Source organism: Trichosurus vulpecula, chromosome 2, assembly GCF_011100635.1.
Source record: "Trichosurus vulpecula isolate mTriVul1 chromosome 2, mTriVul1.pri, whole genome shotgun sequence".
Lineage (NCBI taxonomy): Eukaryota > Metazoa > Chordata > Mammalia > Diprotodontia > Phalangeridae > Trichosurus > Trichosurus vulpecula.
Window position 1 is genome coordinate 297,198,974 of NC_050574.1, and position 8,112 is coordinate 297,207,085.

At 36.8% G+C, this 8,112-nt stretch overlaps 1 pseudogene; it reads right to left on the bottom strand.

Moving 5' to 3' along the window:
• Positions 1 to 1,896, bottom strand: part of LOC118837050 — a 117,942-nt pseudogene extending 116,046 nt beyond the window's left edge.
• Between the last annotated feature and the right edge of the window lie 6,216 nt (positions 1,897 to 8,112).

Sequence of the window (8,112 nt, forward strand, 5' to 3'; positions counted from 1 at the left end):
TGATCTAAGACAATTCTGAAGGCCTTGTGTTGAAAAATGCTATCCACCTCCAGAGAAAGAACTGATGGACTCTGAATGCAGGTAAAAGCATACTATTTTAAACTTGTTTTTATTGAGGGGACAGGTTTTGCTTTCCTTTGTTTCATTTTGCAACATGGTTAATATGGAAATATGTTTTGCCTGACTGCAAATGTATAACCTATAACAAATTACTTGCCTTCTCAGGGAGGGCAGAAGACTGTTTGGAAATCAAAATTTAAAAAAAAAAATGAATATTAAAATTTGTTTTTACATGCAACTGGAAAAATATTTAAAAATAGAAAAAGAAGCAATAATTTTATTTTATGAGATTTTGTAAATAAGTAGATTTCTACAGGAAAGAATTATAAAAGAAAATGAGTGTTAGGGGAAAAAATTGGAAATAGATTTAACAGCTTAGTGCAAAAGATACAACAGTCTTACCCAAGAGACAGACCTCTTGAAAATTAGAAATCATCAAAAAAAAAAACCAAACAAACCTTAAAATCTCCATTAGACAAGAAGAAATATTAAATCTAAGTCAAAAGTTGGTGGGAATAAATGAAATTATAAGATATAAAATATCCAGAAACAAACAAATATTGACCTCCAAAAGAGCTTAAGGAGAAACTATTTAAGAATCATTGGATTGCCCAAAAGCTATGACCAAAAGAGAGGCCAAGCACCATATCCCATTAAATCATAAAAGCAAAGAACCAAGATCTTTTAAAACCAGAGGGCAAAGTGAAAATTTTACTAGTCACCTCTGGAAGGAACCCCAAAATGAAAGGGAGTTGAGAGCTCGACATATATTACGGAAGGCAAAAGCTATGGGTGTAAAACCAGGAACAATTCAGCCCACAAAACAGTATAATTCTGCAGCAAGGGAAAGGACCTTTAATAAAACAGAGGATATCCAAGTGTTCTTGGTGGAAATATCAGAGTGAGGTAGAAACTCTGAAATACAAACATTGAAGGCAAGAAAAACATAAAAACTTAAATACAGTAGAACCTCGGTTTACTAATTTAATTCGTTCTGAGATTGTCTTCATCACATGATTTGTTTGGATTGCAAAGCGAATTTTCCCATAGGAAATAATGTAAAGTTGGATGATCAATACCGCGTCCCAAAAAATATTCATATAAAAATAAATATTTATAACTTCAAGTTTTTTTTGTCCCTAATGCACCCGAAATATGATAGCAAAGATTAGTATATAATATAAACTGAAAATAAAACGAATTAACCGGAACTTTACCTTTGATAAGTCATGGCTGGCGTGAATGAGATGAGACAGAGGAGGAAGAGGAAGTGGTGGAAGAGGAGGAGGAGGAGGAGGAAGGGTTATTGCTTGGAAGGAGAATCTCCTTCCATGAGAACATCAGGGATTTCAACGTCCGGAATGTTCTCTCTTATGCTACTTTCATTAAAAGTAAAACTAACACTACTGCCTTCACTTATTTTTCATTTTTTATAATCCCTTTCATGTTTTGACTCACTGATTTTTTTTCTTTACGTTCACTTCTCACTAGGAATCTATCCAATGACACTCGCTTTTGACATTTTTTCAGAATGTCATGGAAATGTGACATTGCACTATTTTTAAAAATATTTATGGCCGTCATTACTACAGCCTTATTTGAGTGATGTTTTTCAATAAAATTTTGCACTTTTTCCCACATCTGATAAACCTCCCTAATCTCACTTTATGTGAGGTATTCCTCCAACTTCTCAACCTCCTCCTCAGATGAGGTATCTGCTGCAACCCCTCTCTGTTGCTCCTCACGCAGATCCATCAGTTCCTCAGTCATCAGCTCCTGGCTATGTTCCTCCATCTGCTCTTGAATGTCTTCAGCATCCACCTCCAGTCCCTTCATGAAAGGTCAATGCTGAATGAGGCTCATTAGGCAGCATGCCGACCTGAGGTTCCTTTGTTCAACATATGAAAGCAAAAAAACCCCATTGCCCTAGTTGAGCGTCAGCCCTTTGAAGGCCATTCAAGTCCAAAGATGATGCTTGTACTGTGAATTTTTGTTCATCCTGTGAGACAAATTTTGTGAAAAATTTTTCCTTGTCCAGTGAAGCTTGTGTAAACCAGGTTACTTGTAATCAAGGTTCTACTGTATAATCTAATAATCATAAGGATCAACTGTTTACATTCTAATACTGGGAGATAATATGTGTCCCTTCAGAATTTTATCATCAACAGGGAACATAGTAGGAGTCTAATAAGACAAAGCACTTCAGAGTATGTTTCTTCCTAATATTTTGATGATGAGAAGAAGGGAAAAGGAAAGGGAAAGAAATATACTAGGAGGGAAGGTGGAAGGGGAAGGGTGTCACAGGGATGTACTGAAGACAGCTAATGCCAACTCACCTGAGCTTATTATTATATTTTCCTTCTGTGTGCACTTACAGGGCAGCAGGGTGGTACCAGAGCCTGTACTCATGAAGATTCATCTTTCTGAGTTCAAATCTGGCCTCAGAACTTACTAGCTGTGTGACTCAGGGTAAGTCACAACCCTATTTCCTTCAGTTTCCTCTTCTGTAAAATGACCTGGAAAAGAAATAGCAAACCACTCCAGTATCTCTGCCAAGAAAACCCCAGATGGGTCATGAAGAGTGAGACACAGCTGAGAAATGACTTAGTAGTAACAAAATAAACATTTATACCTTGCAAATTAGCAAAGACTAAAAATTAATTTATTGTCTCTTTGATTGTCTAGATTTAAGAAAGGAGCAAGAGAAGACAGCTGAGGAAATTATGGATTATGTTTGCATTTGCCTTCCTGTAGAGAATTTTGCATTTTCTTTCTATAATTGGTACCTTCTTCAGTGGTAAGAGGGTCAGTTTTTCAGAAACAGCTAGTTGATATAGTCCATGCTGGGATAATAATTATTTTCATATTCTGCCCCTTTATATGAAGAGTAAGTGTAAACACCTCAAATATAGCACTTAGAATGGCCCTAACACTAGTTCTACCAAGAGGCAGATACCTGGGCTCCAATCTTAGTTATGTCATTTGGTTCTGTCAGCTGTGTAGGCTTGACCAACTCACTTCCACTATCCAGGCCTAAACTCCTTCACCTATAAAATGATGTTATTGAGATATCCATGAACTTGGCTGAGTGGTTGGTGATGTTTGATCTCCATCACCTCAAAATAGCAAAAAAAGATACTAAATGAAAGAATAACAATAAAAAAGGAAAGGAAATGTCCATTACAATGAAAACCTTGAAATAAAATAAACAGGATGATAAAAAAATAAGTAACAATGACAATAAAAGACCTCAATAAATGACAGTAGGTTATAACCAATTACCAATGTAGAGTAGCATAGGAATGGAGGTGGGGCAGAGGGATGTTATCTTAGAGATATATGCCTGGAAAAGGAGATGAGTGTGTCATGCAACAAAAGCAATGACTAACCAACCAATGTATAGCTCATATGTTCCTCTGCTATCCACATAACATCATGAGATCTAGAGGAAAGTCCCAGCATATTGAGTGGATACTTCTAAAGTCTTTATAAGAGGATCTAGACAAGAACTGAAAAGGCTAAGGAGAGAGGTTTCAAAGTGCATCACTAAAGGTAGCATCTACACTGATGATATACTTTTCCCAATCATACATACATTTATCTATTGCAAATGTATGTATATGTTTGTGTGTGTGTGTGTGTGTGTGTGTGTGTGTGTGTGTGTGTGTGTACAGGATGATCAAATTAAAATCAGGAGGGATACAATAGAACTAAAAAAAAAATTAAGTGTCATCAAATAGAGAATGTTCATGATATTTACATATTTTTAAGTTTAAAACCTCTACATATGTGTTAGCAATATGGTGCACCCACACAAAAAGTGCAAGCCAGAGGTGATTGCTGGAATGTGCTACTAAGGCAATCAAGTGCCTTTAAGTCTTGCCTTTGTTTCAATCAAGAGTCTTTAATTGAATCTGGAGTCTTTGATGACCTACTTAAGTCACGGGGAAGCTTAGGCCACATGGGTTTGAGTCACATGTTTGGGATGCCCTCTGACCCTGAAGAAATGTATATATACTCTGAGGTTAGTATAGCTTAGTTTGCTTGGGGGACAATCACTGGAAGAATGTCCTGGGATTTGACCAGAAGAGACTCTTGGTAGGTCTTAAGGAGCCCCCCAGCTTTGAAAAACCCAGATGTTGGTGCTGCTCTCTCTGGTAACTATGCATGTAATGTCTTGGCCAGACAGCTGGATGCCTTTCTGTTGATTTGTGCTATTTTGTTCTGTTTGTATAATTTCTGCTTGTAATTTATGTTTTTGTTTTCTCTGAAGTTCAGGGTGCTGACTTCTTCCCCTGAACTAAATGAATGATATATGTATGTTTAATTAAAGTGAAATTGTTAACCCCTTAAAGTTGCTTTCCTTAAAAAAGCAGATCAAAGAATCTGTGCTAGCAGCCCTCTTGTGGGCTGGTGTTATTGGTCTTACACAGCCACGGTAGTGGCAAGTAGCATTGTTGTTACAGGTGGCTATACAACCCTTTTTCTTCTAGCTTCTTTAAAGGGGATCAGGAATATGGTTCAAGTTCTGACATGTTCAAGACTCATTTAATTGGTTACATTATCATCTATTGAATATTCAAAAGTCTTCTTGTTCAGCAACTATATTTGTATTCTTTTTGCAATCTTTTCTTCTGATTGCTTTGTGTTCCAGCATTCTCCCTCCCCATCCTTACACACATCTTTTTAAGTCAATTTCTTTTTGCCAAGTTTTGTATGCATTGTTTCTTCCAGCTCCTTGACTTTATTTTAAGGACTATTGACTCCTCAATTTGTAGGCATCTTGTTTAGGCTACACAACCCTCTTTGCAAAAATCTGACATGGTTTACTATTCAATTTTTATAGTCATTATTACAGACAGATGTACTAACAAAGTCTTTTTTTAAAATCCTTAATGGGGAGTGCATTTGTCTCAAATTGCAACAAAGCAAAAATAAACTCTCCATGGGAAGCTCAGCATGTTAAGGTGTAAGACAAAATAAAAACATGGAACAACATTTAACTAAGCTCCATTTGTTCTTTATAATCACTGATAAAGAAAGCTTTGTACACTGTCAGAAACCAAATGCTAATATAACTTACTGTGTTTTCCCTGATGTAGAGCTTGTCAAAGCAGTCACTAAGAGTTACAACAAAGTTTATCTTCAAGCAAATAGCTCCCAAAAGAGCTTGCTATGAATTTAAACCTAAATGGCTTACCTACAATCCAATACAATCCAACAAGCAATTATTGAAGGCTTACTATTTGCAAGGCATTGTGCTAGGGGCTGAAGATACACAAATATAAAACAAAAAAAATCAGTCACTGCCCTCAAAATGCTTACTGAAGAATTAAAAAATAAAAAAGGGGAACAGATAAGCATGTACAAGATAATTTGAGGAGGAGGGAGGAAAACTAACAATTATGAGACTCAGGAATGGAGATAGTACCTGACCTTAACCTTGAAGTAATTTCAGGTTTCTAAGATGAGGACATGAAAAGGGCATGCCTTCTAGACATGACATGCAACCTGTGCAAAATCTTGTGTACAGAAAAAGGCACAAAATGGAATGCTGAGTTTGGGGAAAAGAAAGTGGGCCATTTTGGCTAGAATGAAAGATATATAAAATGGAGATGTATTTAATAAGCTTGGAGAGGCAGCATCAAATTAGGCAGAGTTTAAAATGCCAGGGTATAACAACAATGCTGCTTGCCACTATGGTGACTGTATAAGGCCCATAACACCAGCACACAGCAGGGCTACTAGCACAGATCATTGATCTACTTTTCTAAGGAAAGCAACTTTAAGGGGTTAACAATCTTACTTTAATTAAACATACATATACCATTCACTTAGTTCAGGGGAAAACATCAGCCCCCTGAACTTCAGAGCAAATATAAACAGAAATTACAAGCAGAAATTATAAACAGAGCAAAATAACACAAATCAACAGACAGGCTTTTATCTGTCTGACCATAGCAATACATACACAGTTACCAGAGAGAGAAGCACCAACATCTGGGTTTCCTAAGCCCAACCTCTTCAATGGCTACCCAGAGTCTAGTCTGGCCAAATCACAGGAACACTCTTCCAATGAGTGAGACCCCAAGCAAAACCTCTTCTCCGCAGTTCTGAGGGTTCTCTTCTGAGTTCAATGGCTATTCTCTGGTTATATACACCCTTTTTAGGGCCTGAGAGCTTCACACCTCTCATGACCTAATTAGCAAAAGGGTGTGGGCCTTCCTACAAACAAAGGCAAGACTCAATCAATGCTATTATATTGCCTTAGTGCTGAGAAGCTCTCCAAAAGAAAAAAAGAGTAAAAAGTCCCACTTTGCTTGCCCTTACACAGTGTAAGGAGTATACATTTTATCCTAGAGATAGTAATAAGCCTTTGCAAGGTTGTAAACAACAGAATTGTATGAGAGAAAGGAGAGACTGGAATCAGGAAGTTAAGTGTAACATCTCATTTGGGACCAAACATTACTTCATCAATGTAGAAATCTCTTGATATGAAAACTCCTTCCACAGACCCAGATTATGAACATTACAGAATTAGACTCTTAGAGAAGTGCCTCCCTTGAGACAGTAAGTGGCATGACCATGGGTACTTAGCCCATTATAAATACTTGATGACTGACTGATTGAAATAATTTGTGTCTCTTCCACTTCAAGATTGGCCCTTTATCCACTGAATAATGTTCTCTTTAAAAATGGTATGTGTATTGGTCAACGGACATAAGTTGCAGAAAAGCTTAATTTGGCTGTTTCTATATCCATATAACCCCCAAAACAAAGGTAAAAGTGGTAAAGAAACTCAGAGTAACTTATGCAGTCACAGAGCCCTCTGAAGTAGATAAAAGGGTCAAGGGCCAGATGTGTGCAAAGGGAAATCTTTCTGTCATTTCAGATAAATGTAAATTTGATATATATGCGTATATATTGGATCAGATCAGTAATTTCTTTCCTCTAGCTAATTCCAGGTGAGTAAACTTCCTCCACCATTGACTGTTGGACTCTACTCTTTCACATGTGGTCTTAGAGGGCTGCCTATGGTACTGAGAGTTTAAATGACCTGTCCTGCATCACATAGTCAGCATGTGTCAGAGGTAGGCATTGAACTCAGGTCTTCCTTGTTGTAAGGGCAGCTCTCTTTACACTATAGCACAGCTGTCTCTCTTACCTATATTATTGGCATATATATGTATATCAATATCTGGTTAGGTTCAAGTAAAGCAGTAAAAATGAACAACCCTAAAAAGAAACCTGCCTCTTTCCCTTGGTTGATGGTATTGGATTCAGAGGTTTTAATATAGGATTATTTCATGTAAAAAAGCTTCAGGTCCCCTTTTTTTTGCACCAGATTACAGGAGCCTCACCTTACCTACCACTTATTACTTCTCTGAATCAGTGCCTAGTGTTTTCAACATGCTGTTCCTACCCCAAAGTCAAGGTCAAGTGCAAGAATGTGCTCTACCTTCAGTGTAAGTTTATCCGATTATTTTTTCAATGTCACATCAAATATCCATATATTCAAGGTATCCAGGCAACTAATTAAATGTTCGACTTTTCATTGGAATCTTTGCTACAATGTAGACTAACAGTGTTAATTTGAAGGAAAACACCTTGTAAAGCTTAGAGCATTATTATAAATGAGAGATGTTGTTGAAACCAATATAGAAGTACCTTAATATATTTTTTCTTGAATTGAATCAAGGACAAAAAATGAAAGAGCTGACTGCCAAGATAGCTAAGTAGCACAGGACCTGGAAGCAGGAAGACCTGAAGTTAAATCCAGTTTCGTACACTTAGCAGCTGTGTGATCTTGGACAAGTCATTTAACTTCCTTTTGCCTCAGTTTCCTCAATTGTAAAATGGGAATAATAATATTTCTTACCTCCCACCATTGTTGTGCAGATCAAATGAGATAATATTTGCAAAGCACTTAGTATAGTGCTTAGCACATACTATATGCTATATAAATACTATATTTATAGATATGTAATTATTATTATTAATGTTGTCTACTTTATTTTCAAGGATAGTCCTGACAATAGACTGTCTGATTTC